The sequence below is a fragment of the Salvia hispanica genome, chromosome 1, assembly GCF_029641045.1.
Source record: "Salvia hispanica isolate PSC_SH4W2 chromosome 1, Shi_PSC_v1, whole genome shotgun sequence".
Taxonomy (NCBI): domain Eukaryota; kingdom Viridiplantae; phylum Streptophyta; class Magnoliopsida; order Lamiales; family Lamiaceae; genus Salvia; species Salvia hispanica.
Window position 1 is genome coordinate 55,979,686 of NC_142692.1, and position 18,620 is coordinate 55,998,305.

Here is an 18,620-nt window from a genome sequence, read left to right on the forward strand (position 1 = left end):
AATTTTATTTGTTATTCTACACAGAGAGGAAGATTAAGATATACGTTATATTTTGTCACAATTTTATCCGATATATACCGTCACATACATAGTGTGATGTCAGTAAAGAAACGGCATTGAAGACAAGATCATTTTGGTCAATAGAGCATATTAATCATTATTATCTCGTAGAAATTCATTTAAAGCTTAAATCTTTATATTTAGGTTTACTTGGAAAACAATCATTTCAAACCAAATGACGTACAAACTTTGTCCAGAGCGTTTTTTGCTAGCGGCAAGGAGCTTAGACATTATAGGTGACGAGTTCGAGCCCTCCTGACTTCCGTTGTAATTTCCTCTTTTCTATAGGATTTTATTTGTAATTTCCTCCTTCATATAGGAGTTTTTTTTTTAAATGACCTACAAACTTTCATCCATCGATCTTTGTTAGATAATAGCATCAAAATAGGAACATTTCGGTCGATATATCATCATTGTAATTGTCTTATCTTAAAAGCTTATTTGAAGCATAACAACTTTTATATATTGCTTTACTAGGCCAACATGCATACCCTTTGAATGAAAATTTCTCACGCACATGCATTGTGTGATGTGTAAAAAAATGACATCAAAGACAAGATCGTTTTGGTCAATAGAGCATATTAATCATTGTTACCTCGTAAAAGTTCATATAAAGCTTAAATCTTTATAGTTGGGTTTACTTGGCCAACAAGTAAACCACTTCAATTCAAAAGATCTACAAACTTTGTCCAGAGCCTGTGTCCTAGCGGCAAGGAGCTTAGATATTAGTTTATGAGGTGTCAAGTTCTAGCCCACTTGACTTCCGTTGTAATTTCCTCTTTTCTATAGGAGTTTATTTGTAATTTTCTCTTTCATATAGGAGTTTTTTTTTTTTTAAATGACCTACAAGCTTACATCAATTGATCTCTGTTAGATAATAGCATCAAAATAGGAACATTTTGGTCGATATATCATCATTGTAATTGACTTATCTTAAAAGCTTATTTGAAGCATAACTCTTATATATGGATTACTTGGCCAACAAGCAAACCTATTGAAAGAAAATTTCCCATGCACATACATTGGGATGTATGTAAAGAAATGGCATCGAAGAAAATCATCATTTTGGTCAATAGAGCATATTAATCTTCTTTGTCTCATAGATATTTATTTAAAGCATTTCAATCCAAATGACCTACAAACTTTCATCATACGATCTCTGTTAGATAATAGCATCAAAATAGGAATATTTCGGTCGATATATCATCATTGTAATTGTCGTATCTTAAAAGCTTATTTGAAGCATAACTCATAAGCATTTAGTTGGCCAAACACATACATAGTGTGGTTGGATTTTTAATACTTAATGTCATAATGTGTGATATGATATGTAATTTTTTATTATTACTATTATGCTTTTGTTAATCCTTTTCCTATATCATATAATTTTATTTGTTATTCTACACAGAGAGGAAGATTAAGATATACGTTATATTTTGTCACAATTTTATCCGATATATACCGTCACATACATAGTGTGATGTCAGTAAAGAAACGACATTGAAGACAAGATCATTTTGGTCAATAGAGCATATTAATCATTATTATCTCGTAGAAATTCATTTAAAGCTTAAATCTTTATATTTAGGTTTACTTGGAAAACAATCATTTCAAACCAAATGACGTACAAACTTTGTCCAGAGCGTTTTTTGCTAGCGGCAAGGAGCTTAGACATTATAGGTGCCGAGTTCGAGCCCTCCTGACTTCCGTTGTAATTTCCTCTTTTCTATAGGATTTTATTTGTAATTTCCTCCTTCATATAGGAGTTTTTTTTTTAAATGACCTACAAACTTTCATCAATCGATCTTTGTTAGATAATAGCATCAAAATAGGAACATTTCGGTCGATATATCATCATTGTAATTGTCTTATCTTAAAAGCTTATTTGAAGCATAACAACTTTTATATATTGCTTTACTAGGCCAACATGCATACCCTTTGAATGAAAATTTCTCACGCACATGCATTGTGTGATGTGTAAAAAAATGACATCAAAGACAAGATCGTTTTGGTCAATAGAGCATATTAATCATTGTTACCTCGTAAAAGTTCATATAAAGCTTAAATCTTTATAGTTGGGTTTACTTGGCCAACAAGTAAACCACTTCAATTCAAAAGATCTACAAACTTTGTCCAGAGCCTGTGTCCTAGCGGCAAGGAGCTTAGATATTAGTTTATGAGGTGCCAAGTTCTAGCCCACTTGACTTCCGTTGTAATTTCCTCTTTTCTATAGGAGTTTATTTGTAATTTCCTCTTTCATATAGGAGTTTTTTTTTTTTTTAAATGACCTACAAGCTTACATCAATTGATCTCTGTTAGATAATAGCATCAAAATAGGAACATTTCGGTCGATATATCATCATTGTAATTGACTTATCTTAAAAGCTTATTTGAAGCATAACTCTTATATATGGATTACTTGGCCAACAAGCAAACCTATTGAAAGAAAATTTCCCATGCACATACATTGGGATGTATGTAAAGAAATGGCATCGAAGAAAATCATCATTTTGGTCAATAGAGCATATTAATCTTCTTTGTCTCATAGATATTTATTTAAAGCATTTCAATCCAAATGACCTACAAACTTTCATCATACGATCTCTGTTAGATAATATCATCAAAATAGGAATATTTCGGTCGATATATCATCATTGTAATTGTCGTATCTTAAAAGCTCATTTGAAGCATAACTCATAAGCATTTAGTTGGCCAAACACATACATAGTGTGGTTGGATTTTTAATACTTAATGTCATAATGTGTGATATGATATGTAATTTTTTATTATTACTATTATGCTTTTGTTAATCCTTTTCCTATATCATATAATTTTATTTGTTATTCTACACAGAGAGGAAGATTAAGATATACGTTATATTTTGTCACAATTTTATCCGATATATACCGTCACATACATAGTGTGATTTCAGTAAAGAAACGGCATTGAAGACAAGATCATTTTGGTCAATAGAGCATATTAATCATTATTATCTCGTAGAAATTCATTTAAAGCTTAAATCTTTATATTTAGGTTTACTTGGAAAACAATCATTTCAAACCAAATGACGTACAAACTTTGTCCAGAGCGTTTTTTGCTAGCGGCAAGGAGCTTAGACATTATAGGTGACGAGTTCGAGCCCTCCTGACTTCCGTTGTAATTTCCTCTTTTCTATAGGATTTTATTTGTAATTTCCTCCTTCATATAGGAGTTTTTTTTTTAAATGACCTACAAACTTTCATCCATCGATCTTTGTTAGATAATAGCATCAAAATAGGAACATTTCGGTCGATATATCATCATTGTAATTGTCTTATCTTAAAAGCTTATTTGAAGCATAACAACTTTTATATATTGCTTTACTAGGCCAACATGCATACCCTTTGAATGAAAATTTCTCACGCACATGCATTGTGTGATGTGTAAAAAAATGACATCAAAGACAAGATCGTTTTGGTCAATAGAGCATATTAATCATTGTTACCTCGTAAAAGTTCATATAAAGCTTAAATCTTTATAGTTGGGTTTACTTGGCCAACAAGTAAACCACTTCAATTCAAAAGATCTACAAACTTTGTCCAGAGCCTGTGTCCTAGCGGCAAGGAGCTTAGATATTAGTTTATGAGGTGCCAAGTTCTAGCCCACTTGACTTCCGTTGTAATTTCCTCTTTTCTATAGGAGTTTATTTGTAATTTCCTCTTTCATATAGGAGTTTTTTTTTTTTTAAATGACCTACAAGCTTACATCAATTGATCTCTGTTAGATAATAGCATCAAAATAGGAACATTTTGGTCGATATATCATCATTGTAATTGACTTATCTTAAAAGCTTATTTGAAGCATAACTCTTATATATGGATTACTTGGCCAACAAGCAAACCTATTGAAAGAAAATTTCCCATGCACATACATTGGGATGTATGTAAAGAAATGGCATCGAAGAAAATCATCATTTTGGTCAATAGAGCATATTAATCTTCTTTGTCTCATAGATATTTATTTAAAGCATTTCAATCCAAATGACCTACAAACTTTCATCATACGATCTCTGTTAGATAATAGCATCAAAATAGGAATATTTCGGTCGATATATCATCATTGTAATTGTCGTATCTTAAAAGCTTATTTGAAGCATAACTCATAAGCATTTAGTTGGCCAAACACATACATAGTGTGGTTGGATTTTTAATACTTAATGTCATAATGTGTGATATGATATGTAATTTTTTATTATTACTATTATGCTTTTGTTAATCCTTTTCCTATATCATATAATTTTATTTGTTATTCTACACAGAGAGGAAGATTAAGATATACGTTATATTTTGTCACAATTTTATCCGATATATACCGTCACATACATAGTGTGATGTCAGTAAAGAAACGACATTGAAGACAAGATCATTTTGGTCAATAGAGCATATTAATCATTATTATCTCGTAGAAATTCATTTAAAGCTTAAATCTTTATATTTAGGTTTACTTGGAAAACAATCATTTCAAACCAAATGACGTACAAACTTTGTCCAGAGCGTTTTTTGCTAGCGGCAAGGAGCTTAGACATTATAGGTGCCGAGTTCGAGCCCTCCTGACTTCCGTTGTAATTTCCTCTTTTCTATAGGATTTTATTTGTAATTTCCTCCTTCATATAGGAGTTTTTTTTTTAAATGACCTACAAACTTTCATCAATCGATCTTTGTTAGATAATAGCATCAAAATAGGAACATTTCGGTCGATATATCATCATTGTAATTGTCTTATCTTAAAAGCTTATTTGAAGCATAACAACTTTTATATATTGCTTTACTAGGCCAACATGCATACCCTTTGAATGAAAATTTCTCACGCACATGCATTGTGTGATGTGTAAAAAAATGACATCAAAGACAAGATCGTTTTGGTCAATAGAGCATATTAATCATTGTTACCTCGTAAAAGTTCATATAAAGCTTAAATCTTTATAGTTGGGTTTACTTGGCCAACAAGTAAACCACTTCAATTCAAAAGATCTACAAACTTTGTCCAGAGCCTGTGTCCTAGCGGCAAGGAGCTTAGATATTAGTTTATGAGGTGCCAAGTTCTAGCCCACTTGACTTCCGTTGTAATTTCCTCTTTTCTATAGGAGTTTATTTGTAATTTCCTCTTTCATATAGGAGTTTTTTTTTTTTTTAAATGACCTACAAGCTTACATCAATTGATCTCTGTTAGATAATAGCATCAAAATAGGAACATTTCGGTCGATATATCATCATTGTAATTGACTTATCTTAAAAGCTTATTTGAAGCATAACTCTTATATATGGATTACTTGGCCAACAAGCAAACCTATTGAAAGAAAATTTCCCATGCACATACATTGGGATGTATGTAAAGAAATGGCATCGAAGAAAATCATCATTTTGGTCAATAGAGCATATTAATCTTCTTTGTCTCATAGATATTTATTTAAAGCATTTCAATCCAAATGACCTACAAACTTTCATCATACGATCTCTGTTAGATAATAGCATCAAAATAGGAATATTTCGGTCGATATATCATCATTGTAATTGTCGTATCTTAAAAGCTCATTTGAAGCATAACTCATAAGCATTTAGTTGGCCAAACACATACATAGTGTGGTTGGATTTTTAATACTTAATGTCATAATGTGTGATATGATATGTAATTTTTTATTATTACTATTATGCTTTTGTTAATCCTTTTCCTATATCATATAATTTTATTTGTTATTCTACACAGAGAGGAAGATTAAGATATACGTTATATTTTGTCACAATTTTATCCGATATATACCGTCACATACATAGTGTGATGTCAGTAAAGAAACGGCATTGAAGACAAGATCATTTTGGTCAATAGAGCATATTAATCATTATTATCTCGTAGAAATTCATTTAAAGCTTAAATCTTTATATTTAGGTTTACTTGGAAAACAATCATTTCAAACCAAATGACGTACAAACTTTGTCCAGAGCGTTTTTTGCTAGCGGCAAGGAGCTTAGACATTATAGGTGACGAGTTCGAGCCCTCCTGACTTCCGTTGTAATTTCCTCTTTTCTATAGGATTTTATTTGTAATTTCCTCCTTCATATAGGAGTTTTTTTTTTAAATGACCTACAAACTTTCATCAATCGATCTTTGTTAGATAATAGCATCAAAATAGGAACATTTCGGTCGATATATCATCATTGTAATTGTCTTATCTTAAAAGCTTATTTGAAGCATAACAACTTTTATATATTGCTTTACTAGGCCAACATGCATACCCTTTGAATGAAAATTTCTCACGCACATGCATTGTGTGATGTGTAAAAAAATGACATCAAAGACAAGATCGTTTTGGTCAATAGAGCATATTAATCATTGTTACCTCGTAAAAGTTCATATAAAGCTTAAATCTTTATAGTTGGGTTTACTTGGCCAACAAGTAAACCACTTCAATTCAAAAGATCTACAAACTTTGTCCAGAGCCTGTGTCCTAGCGGCAAGGAGCTTAGATATTAGTTTATGAGGTGCCAAGTTCTAGCCCACTTGACTTCCGTTGTAATTTCCTCTTTTCTATAGGAGTTTATTTGTAATTTCCTCTTTCATATAGGAGTTTTTTTTTTTTAAATGACCTACAAGCTTACATCAATTGATCTCTGTTAGATAATAGGATCAAAATAGGAACATTTCGGTCGATATATCATCATTGTAATTGACTTATCTTAAAAGCTTATTTGAAGCATAACTCTTATATATGGATTACTTGGCCAACAAGCAAACCTATTGAAAGAAAATTTCCCATGCACATACATTGGGATGTATGTAAAGAAATGGCATCGAAGAAAATCATCATTTTGGTCAATAGAGCATATTAATCTTCTTTGTCTCATAGATATTTATTTAAAGCATTTCAATCCAAATGACCTACAAACTTTCATCATACGATCTCTGTTAGATAATAGCATCAAAATAGGAATATTTCGGTCGATATATCATCATTGTAATTGTCGTATCTTAAAAGCTTATTTGAAGCATAACTCATAAGCATTTAGTTGGCCAAACACATACATAGTGTGGTTGGATTTTTAATACTTAATGTCATAATGTGTGATATGATATGTAATTTTTTATTATTACTATTATGCTTTTGTTAATCCTTTTCCTATATCATATAATTTTATTTGTTATTCTACACAGAGAGGAAGATTAAGATATACGTTATATTTTGTCACAATTTTATCCGATATATACCGTCACATACATAGTGTGATGTCAGTAAAGAAACGACATTGAAGACAAGATCATTTTGGTCAATAGAGCATATTAATCATTATTATCTCGTAGAAATTCATTTAAAGCTTAAATCTTTATAGTTGGGTTTACTTGGCCAACAAGTAAACCACTTCAATTCAAAAGATCTACAAACTTTGTCCAGAGCCTGTGTCCTAGCGGCAAGGAGCTTAGATATTAGTTTATGAGGTGCCAAGTTCTAGCCCACTTGACTTCCGTTGTAATTTCCTCTTTTCTATAGGAGTTTATTTGTAATTTCCTCTTTCATATAGGAGTTTTTTTTTTTTTAAATGACCTACAAGCTTACATCAATTGATCTCTGTTAGATAATAGCATCAAAATAGGAACATTTCGGTCGATATATCATCATTGTAATTGACTTATCTTAAAAGCTTATTTGAAGCATAACTCTTATATATGGATTACTTGGCCAACAAGCAAACCTATTGAAAGAAAATTTCCCATGCACATACATTGGGATGTATGTAAAGAAATGGCATCGAAGAAAATCATCATTTTGGTCAATAGAGCATATTAATCTTCTTTGTCTCATAGATATTTATTTAAAGCATTTCAATCCAAATGACGTACAAACTTTCATCATACGATCTCTGTTAGATAATAGCATCAAAATAGGAATATTTCGGTCGATATATCATCATTGTAATTGTCGTATCTTAAAAGCTTATTTGAAGCATAACTCATAAGCATTTAGTTGGCCAAACACATACATAGTGTGGTTGGATTTTTAATACTTAATGTCATAATGTGTGATATGATATGTAATTTTTTATTATTACTATTATGCTTTTGTTAATCCTTTTCCTATATCATATAATTTTATTTGTTATTCTACACAGAGAGGAAGATTAAGATATACGTTATATTTTGTCACAATTTTATCCGATATATACCGTCACATACATAGTGTGATGTCAGTAAAGAAACGACATTGAAGACAAGATCATTTTGGTCAATAGAGCATATTAATCATTATTATCTCGTAGAAATTCATTTAAAGCTTAAATCTTTATATTTAGGTTTACTTGGAAAACAATCATTTCAAACCAAATGACGTACAAACTTTGTCCAGAGCGTTTTTTGCTAGCGGCAAGGAGCTTAGACATTATAGGTGCCGAGTTCGAGCCCTCCTGACTTCCGTTGTAATTTCCTCTTTTCTATAGGATTTTATTTGTAATTTCCTCCTTTATATAGGAGTTTTTTTTTAAATGACCTACAAACTTTCATCAATCGATCTTTGTTAGATAATAGCATCAAAATAGGAACATTTCGGTCGATATATCATCATTGTAATTGTCTTATCTTAAAAGCTTATTCGAAGCATAACAACTTTTATATATTGGTTTACTAGGCCAACATGCATACCCCTTGAATGAAAATTTCTCACGCACATGCATTGTGTGATGTGTAAAAAAATGACATCAAAGACAAGATCGTTTTGGTCAATAGAGCATATTAATCATTGTTACCTCGTAAAAGTTCATATAAAGCTTAAATCTTTATAGTTGGGTTTACTTGGCCAACAAGTAAACCACTTCAATTCAAAAGATCTACAAACTTTGTCCAGAGCCTGTGTCCTAGCGGCAAGGAGCTTAGATATTAGTTTATGAGGTGCCAAGTTCTAGCCCACTTGACTTCCGTTGTAATTTCCTCTTTTCTATAGGAGTTTATTTGTAATTTCCTCTTTCATATAGGAGTTTTTTTTTTTTTTAAATGACCTACAAGCTTACATCAATTGATCTCTGTTAGATAATAGCATCAAAATAGGAACATTTCGGTCGATATATCATCATTGTAATTGACTTATCTTAAAAGCTTATTTGAAGCATAACTCTTATATATGGATTCCTTGGCCAACAAGCAAACCTATTGAAAGAAAATTTCCCATGCACATACATTGGGATGTATGTAAAGAAATGGCATCGAAGAAAATCATCATTTTGGTCAATAGAGCATATTAATCTTCTTTGTCTCATAGATATTTATTTAAAGCATTTCAATCCAAATGACCTACAAACTTTCATCATACGATCTCTGTTAGATAATAGCATCAAAATAGGAATATTTCGGTCGATATATCATCATTGTAATTGTCGTATCTTAAAAGCTCATTTGAAGCATAACTCATAAGCATTTAGTTGGCCAAACACATACATAGTGTGGTTGGATTTTTAATACTTAATGTCATAATGTGTGATATGATATGTAATTTTTTATTATTACTATTATGCTTTTGTTAATCCTTTTCCTATATCATATAATTTTATTTGTTATTCTACACAGAGAGGAAGATTAAGATATACGTTATATTTTGTCACAATTTTATCCGATATATACCGTCACATACATAGTGTGATGTCAGTAAAGAAACGGCATTGAAGACAAGATCATTTTGGTCAATAGAGCATATTAATCATTATTATCTCGTAGAAATTCATTTAAAGCTTAAATCTTTATATTTAGGTTTACTTGGAAAACAATCATTTCAAACCAAATGACGTACAAACTTTGTCCAGAGCGTTTTTTGCTAGCGGCAAGGAGCTTAGACATTATAGGTGACGAGTTCGAGCCCTCCTGACTTCCGTTGTAATTTCCTCTTTTCTATAGGATTTTATTTGTAATTTCCTCCTTCATATAGGAGTTTTTTTTTTAAATGACCTACAAACTTTCATCAATCGATCTTTGTTAGATAATAGCATCAAAATAGGAACATTTCGGTCGATATATCATCATTGTAATTGTCTTATCTTAAAAGCTTATTTGAAGCATAACAACTTTTATATATTGCTTTACTAGGCCAACATGCATACCCTTTGAATGAAAATTTCTCACGCACATGCATTGTGTGATGTGTAAAAAAATGACATCAAAGACAAGATCGTTTTGGTCAATAGAGCATATTAATCATTGTTACCTCGTAAAAGTTCATATAAAGCTTAAATCTTTATAGTTGGGTTTACTTGGCCAACAAGTAAACCACTTCAATTCAAAAGATCTACAAACTTTGTCCAGAGCCTGTGTCCTAGCGGCAAGGAGCTTAGATATTAGTTTATGAGGTGCCAAGTTCTAGCCCACTTGACTTCTGTTGTAATTTCCTCTTTTCTATAGGAGTTTATTTGTAATTTCCTCTTTCATATAGGAGTTTTTTTTTTTTAAATGACCTACAAGCTTACATCAATTGATCTCTGTTAGATAATAGGATCAAAATAGGAACATTTCGGTCGATATATCATCATTGTAATTGACTTATCTTAAAAGCTTATTTGAAGCATAACTCTTATATATGGATTACTTGGCCAACAAGCAAACCTATTGAAAGAAAATTTCCCATGCACATACATTGGGATGTATGTAAAGAAATGGCATCGAAGAAAATCATCATTTTGGTCAATAGAGCATATTAATCTTCTTTGTCTCATAGATATTTATTTAAAGCATTTCAATCCAAATGACCTACAAACTTTCATCATACGATCTCTGTTAGATAATAGCATCAAAATAGGAATATTTCGGTCGATATATCATCATTGTAATTGTCGTATCTTAAAAGCTTATTTGAAGCATAACTCATAAGCATTTAGTTGGCCAAACACATACATAGTGTGGTTGGATTTTTAATACTTAATGTCATAATGTGTGATATGATATGTAATTTTTTATTATTACTATTATGCTTTTGTTAATCCTTTTCCTATATCATATAATTTTATTTGTTATTCTACACAGAGAGGAAGATTAAGATATACGTTATATTTTGTCACAATTTTATCCGATATATACCGTCACATACATAGTGTGATGTCAGTAAAGAAACGACATTGAAGACAAGATCATTTTGGTCAATAGAGCATATTAATCATTATTATCTCGTAGAAATTCATTTAAAGCTTAAATCTTTATATTTAGGTTTACTTGGAAAACAGTCATTTCAAACCAAATGACGTACAAACTTTGTCCAGAGCGTTTTTTGCTAGCGGCAAGGAGCTTAGACATTATAGGTGCCGAGTTCGAGCCCTCCTGACTTCCGTTGTAATTTCCTCTTTTCTATAGGATTTTATTTGTAATTTCCTCCTTCATATAGGAGTTTTTTTTTTAAATGACCTACAAACTTTCATCAATCGATCTTTGTTAGATAATAGCATCAAAATAGGAACATTTCGGTCGATATATCATCATTGTAATTGTCTTATCTTAAAAGCTTATTTGAAGCATAACAACTTTTATATATTGCTTTACTAGGCCAACATGCATACCCTTTGAATGAAAATTTCTCACGCACATGCATTGTGTGATGTGTAAAAAAATGACATCAAAGACAAGATCGTTTTGGTCAATAGAGCATATTAATCATTGTTACCTCGTAAAAGTTCATATAAAGCTTAAATCTTTATAGTTGGGTTTACTTGGCCAACAAGTAAACCACTTCAATTCAAAAGATCTACAAACTTTGTCCAGAGCCTGTGTCCTAGCGGCAAGGAGCTTAGATATTAGTTTATGAGGTGCCAAGTTCTAGCCCACTTGACTTCCGTTGTAATTTCCTCTTTTCTATAGGAGTTTATTTGTAATTTCCTCTTTCATATAGGAGTTTTTTTTTTTTTTAAATGACCTACAAGCTTACATCAATTGATCTCTGTTAGATAATAGCATCAAAATAGGAACATTTCGGTCGATATATCATCATTGTAATTGACTTATCTTAAAAGCTTATTTGAAGCATAACTCTTATATATGGATTACTTGGCCAACAAGCAAACCTATTGAAAGAAAATTTCCCATGCACATACATTGGGATGTATGTAAAGAAATGGCATCGAAGAAAATCATCATTTTGGTCAATAGAGCATATTAATCTTCTTTGTCTCATAGATATTTATTTAAAGCATTTCAATCCAAATGACCTACAAACTTTCATCATACGATCTCTGTTAGATAATAGCATCAAAATAGGAATATTTCGGTCGATATATCATCATTGTAATTGTCGTATCTTAAAAGCTCATTTGAAGCATAACTCATAAGCATTTAGTTGGCCAAACACATACATAGTGTGGTTGGATTTTTAATACTTAATGTCATAATGTGTGATATGATATGTAATTTTTTATTATTACTATTATGCTTTTGTTAATCCTTTTCCTATATCATATAATTTTATTTGTTATTCTACACAGAGAGGAAGATTAAGATATACGTTATATTTTGTCACAATTTTATCCGATATATACCGTCACATACATAGTGTGATGTCAGTAAAGAAACGACATTGAAGACAAGATCATTTTGGTCAATAGAGCATATTAATCATTATTATCTCGTAGAAATTCATTTAAAGCTTAAATCTTTATATTTAGGTTTACTTGGAAAACAGTCATTTCAAACCAAATGACGTACAAACTTTGTCCAGAGCGTTTTTTGCTAGCGGCAAGGAGCTTAGACATTATAGGTGCCGAGTTCGAGCCCTCCTGACTTCCGTTGTAATTTCCTCTTTTCTATAGGATTTTATTTGTAATTTCCTCCTTCATATAGGAGTTTTTTTTTTAAATGACCTACAAACTTTCATCAATCGATCTTTGTTAGATAATAGCATCAAAATAGGAACATTTCGGTCGATATATCATCATTGTAATTGTCTTATCTTAAAAGCTTATTTGAAGCATAACAACTTTTATATATTGCTTTACTAGGCCAACATGCATACCCTTTGAATGAAAATTTCTCACGCACATGCATTGTGTGATGTGTAAAAAAATGACATCAAAGACAAGATCGTTTTGGTCAATAGAGCATATTAATCATTGTTACCTCGTAAAAGTTCATATAAAGCTTAAATCTTTATAGTTGGGTTTACTTGGCCAACAAGTAAACCACTTCAATTCAAAAGATCTACAAACTTTGTCCAGAGCCTGTGTCCTAGCGGCAAGGAGCTTAGATATTAGTTTATGAGGTGCCAAGTTCTAGCCCACTTGACTTCCGTTGTAATTTCCTCTTTTCTATAGGAGTTTATTTGTAATTTCCTCTTTCATATAGGAGTTTTTTTTTTTTTTAAATGACCTACAAGCTTACATCAATTGATCTCTGTTAGATAATAGCATCAAAATAGGAACATTTCGGTCGATATATCATCATTGTAATTGACTTATCTTAAAAGCTTATTTGAAGCATAACTCTTATATATGGATTACTTGGCCAACAAGCAAACCTATTGAAAGAAAATTTCCCATGCACATACATTGGGATGTATGTAAAGAAATGGCATCGAAGAAAATCATCATTTTGGTCAATAGAGCATATTAATCTTCTTTGTCTCATAGATATTTATTTAAAGCATTTCAATCCAAATGACCTACAAACTTTCATCATACGATCTCTGTTAGATAATAGCATCAAAATAGGAATATTTCGGTCGATATATCATCATTGTAATTGTCGTATCTTAAAAGCTCATTTGAAGCATAACTCATAAGCATTTAGTTGGCCAAACACATACATAGTGTGGTTGGATTTTTAATACTTAATGTCATAATGTGTGATATGATATGTAATTTTTTATTATTACTATTATGCTTTTGTTAATCCTTTTCCTATATCATATAATTTTATTTGTTATTCTAAACAGAGAGGAAGATTAAGATATACGTTATATTTTGTCACAATTTTATCCGATATATACCGTCACATACATAGTGTGATGTCAGTAAAGAAACGGCATTGAAGACAAGATCATTTTGGTCAATAGAGCATATTAATCATTATTATCTCGTAGAAATTCATTTAAAGCTTAAATCTTTATATTTAGGTTTACTTGGAAAACAATCATTTCAAACCAAATGACGTACAAACTTTGTCCAGAGCGTTTTTTGCTAGCGGCAAGGAGCTTAGACATTATAGGTGCCGAGTTCGAGCCCTCCTGACTTCCGTTGTAATTTCCTCTTTTCTATAGGATTTTATTTGTAATTTCCTCCTTTATATAGGAGTTTTTTTTTAAATGACCTACAAACTTTCATCAATCGATCTTTGTTAGATAATAGCATCAAAATAGGAACATTTCGGTCGATATATCATCATTGTAATTGTCTTATCTTAAAAGCTTATTTGAAGCATAACAACTTTTATATATTGCTTTACTAGGCCAACATGCATACCCTTTGAATGAAAATTTCTCACGCACATGCATTGTGTGATGTGTAAAAAAATGACATCAAAGACAAGATCGTTTTGGTCAATAGAGCATATTAATCATTGTTACCTCGTAAAAGTTCATATAAAGCTTAAATCTTTATAGTTGGGTTTACTTGGCCAACAAGTAAACCACTTCAATTCAAAAGATCTACAAACTTTGTCCAGAGCCTGTGTCCTAGCGGCAAGGAGCTTAGATATTAGTTTATGAGGTGCCAAGTTCTAGCCCACTTGACTTCCGTTGTAATTTCCTCTTTTCTATAGGAGTTTATTTGTAATTTCCTCTTTCATATAGGAGTTTTTTTTTTTTTAAATGACCTACAAGCTTACATCAATTGATCTCTGTTAGATAATAGCATCAAAATAGGAACATTTCGGTCGATATATCATCATTGTAATTGACTTATCTTAAAAGCTTATTTGAAGCATAACTCTTATATATGCATTACTTGGCCAACAAGCAAACCTATTGAAAGAAAATTTCCCATGCACATACATTGGGATGTATGTAAAGAAATGGCATCGAAGAAAATCATCATTTTGGTCAATAGAGCATATTAATCTTCTTTGTCTCATAGATATTTATTTAAAGCATTTCAATCCAAATGACCTACAAACTTTCATCATACGATCTCTGTTAGATAATAGCATCAAAATAGGAATATTTCGGTCGATATATCATCATTGTAATTGTCGTATCTTAAAAGCTTATTTGAAGCATAACTCATAAGCATTTAGTTGGCCAAACACATACATAGTGTGGTTGGATTTTTAATACTTAATGTCATAATGTGTGATATGATATGTAATTTTTTATTATTACTATTATGCTTTTGTTAATCCTTTTCCTATATCATATAATTTTATTTGTTATTCTACACAGAGAGGAAGATTAAGATATACGTTATATTTTGTCACAATTTTATCCGATATATACCGTCACATACATAGTGTGATGTCAGTAAAGAAACGACATTGAAGACAAGATCATTTTGGTCAATAGAGCATATTAATCATTATTATCTCGTAGAAATTCATTTAAAGCTTAAATCTTTATATTTAGGTTTACTTGGAAAACAATCATTTCAAACCAAATGACGTACAAACTTTGTCCAGAGCGTTTTTTGCTAGCGGCAAGGAGCTTAGACATTATAGGTGCCGAGTTCGAGCCCTCCTGACTTCCGTTGTAATTTCCTCTTTTCTATAGGATTTTATTTGTAATTTCCTCCTTTATATAGGAGTTTTTTTTTAAATGACCTACAAACTTTCATCAATCGATCTTTGTTAGATAATAGCATCAAAATAGGAACATTTCGGTCGATATATCATCATTGTAATTGTCTTATCTTAAAAGCTTATTCGAAGCATAACAACTTTTATATATTGGTTTACTAGGCCAACATGCATACCCCTTGAATGAAAATTTCTCACGCACATGCATTGTGTGATGTGTAAAAAAATGACATCAAAGACAAGATCGTTTTGGTCAATAGAGCATATTAATCATTGTTACTTCGTAAAAGTTCATATAAAGCTTAAATCTTTATAATTGGGTTTACTTGGCCAACAAGTAAACCACTTCAATTCAAAAGATCTAAAAACTTTGTCCAGAGCCTGTGTCCTAGCGGCAAGGAGCTTAGATATTAGTTTATGAGGTGCCAAGTTCTAGCCCACTTGACTTCCGTTGTAATTTCCTCTTTTCTATAGGAGTTTATTTGTAATTTCCTCTTTCATATAGGAGTTTTTTTTTTTTTTAAATGACCTACAAGCTTTCATCAATTGATCTCTGTTAGATAATAGCATCAAAATAGGAACATTTCGGTCGATATATCATCATTGTAATTGACTTATCTTAAAAGCTTATTTGAAGCATAACTCTTATATATGGATTACTTGGCCAACAAGCAAACCTATTGAAAGAAAATTTCCCATGCACATACATTGGGATGTATGTAAAGAAATGGCATCGAAGAAAATCATCATTTTGGTCAATAGAGCATATTAATCTTCTTTGTCTCATAGATATTTATTTAAAGCATTTCAATCCAAATGACCTACAAACTTTCATCATACGATCTCTGTTAGATAATAGCATCAAAATAGGAATATTTCGGTCGATATATCATCATTGTAATTGTCGTATCTTAAAAGCTTATTTGAAGCATAACTCATAAGCATTTAGTTGGCCAAACACATACATAGTGTGGTTGGATTTTTAATACTTAATGTCATAATGTGTGATATGATATGTAATTTTTTATTATTACTATTATGCTTTTGTTAATCCTTTTCCTATATCATATAATTTTATTTGTTATTCTACACAGAGAGGAAGATTAAGATATACGTTATATTTTGTCACAATTTTATCCGATATATACCGTCACATACATAGTGTGATGTCAGTAAAGAAACGGCATTGAAGACAAGATCATTTTGGTCAATAGAGCATATTAATCATTATTATCTCGTAGAAATTCATTTAAAGCTTAAACCTTTATATTTAGGTTTACTTGGAAAACAATCATTTCAAACCAAATGACGTACAAACTTTGTCCAGAGCGTTTTTTGCTAGCGGCAAGGAGCTTAGACATTATAGGTGCCGAGTTCGAGCCCTCCTGACTTCCGTTGTAATTTCCTCTTTTCTATAGGATTTTATTTGTAATTTCCTCCTTTATATAGGAGTTTTTTTTTAAATGACCTACAAACTTTCATCAATCGATCTTTGTTAGATAATAGCATCAAAATAGGAACATTTCGGTCGATATATCATCATTGTAATTGTCTTATCTTAAAAGCTTATTTGAAGCATAACAACTTTTATATATTGGTTTACTAGGCCAACATGCATACCCCTTGAATGAAAATTTCTCACGCACATGCATTGTGTGATGTGTAAAAAAATGACATCAAAGACAAGATCGTTTTGGTCAATAGAGCATATTAATCATTGTTACCTCGTAAAAGTTCATATAAAGCTTAAATCTTTATAGTTGGGTTTACTTGGCCAACAAGTAAACCACTTCAATTCAAAAGATCTACAAACTTTGTCCAGAGCCTGTGTCCTAGCGGCAAGGAGCTTAGATATTAGTTTATGAGGTGCCAAGTTCTAGCCCACTTGACTTCCGTTGTAATTTCCTCTTTTCTATAGGAGTTTATTTGTAATTTCCTCTTTCATATAGGAGTTTTTTTTTTTTTTAAATGACCTACAAGCTTACATCAATTGATCTCTGTTAGATAATAGCATCAAAATAGGAACATTTCGGTCGATATATCATCATTGTAATTGACTTATCTTAAAAGCTTATTTGAAGCATAACTCTTATATATGGATTACTTGGCCAACAAGCAAACCTATTGAAAGAAAATTTCCCATGCACATACATTGGGATGTATGTAAAGAAATGGCATCGAAGAAAATCATCATTTTGGTCAATAGAGCATATTAATCTTCTTTGTCTCATAGATATTTATTTAAAGCATTTCAATCCAAATGACCTACAAACTTTCATCATACGATCTCTGTTAGATAATAGCATCAAAATAGGAATATTTCGGTCGATATATCATCATTGTAATTGTCGTATCTTAAAAGCTCATTTGAAGCATAACTCATAAGCATTTAGTTGGCCAAACACATACATAGTGTGGTTGGATTTTTAATACTTAATGTCATAATGTGTGATATGATATGTAATTTTTTATTATTACTATTATGCTTTTGTTAATCCTTTTCCTATATCATATAATTTTATTTGTTATTCTAAACAGAGAGGAAGATTAAGATATACGTTATATTTTGTCACAATTTTATCCGATATATACCGTCACATACATAGTGTGATGTCAGTAAAGAAACGGCATTGAAGACAAGATCATTTTGGTCAATAGAGCATATTAATCATTATTATCTCGTAGAAATTCATTTAAAGCTTAAATCTTTATATTTAGGTTTACTTGGAAAACAATCATTTCAAACCAAATGACGTACAAACTTTGTCCAGAGCGTTTTTTGCTAGCGGCAAGGAGCTTAGACATTATAGGTGCCGAGTTCGAGCCCTCCTGACTTCCGTTGTAATTTCCTC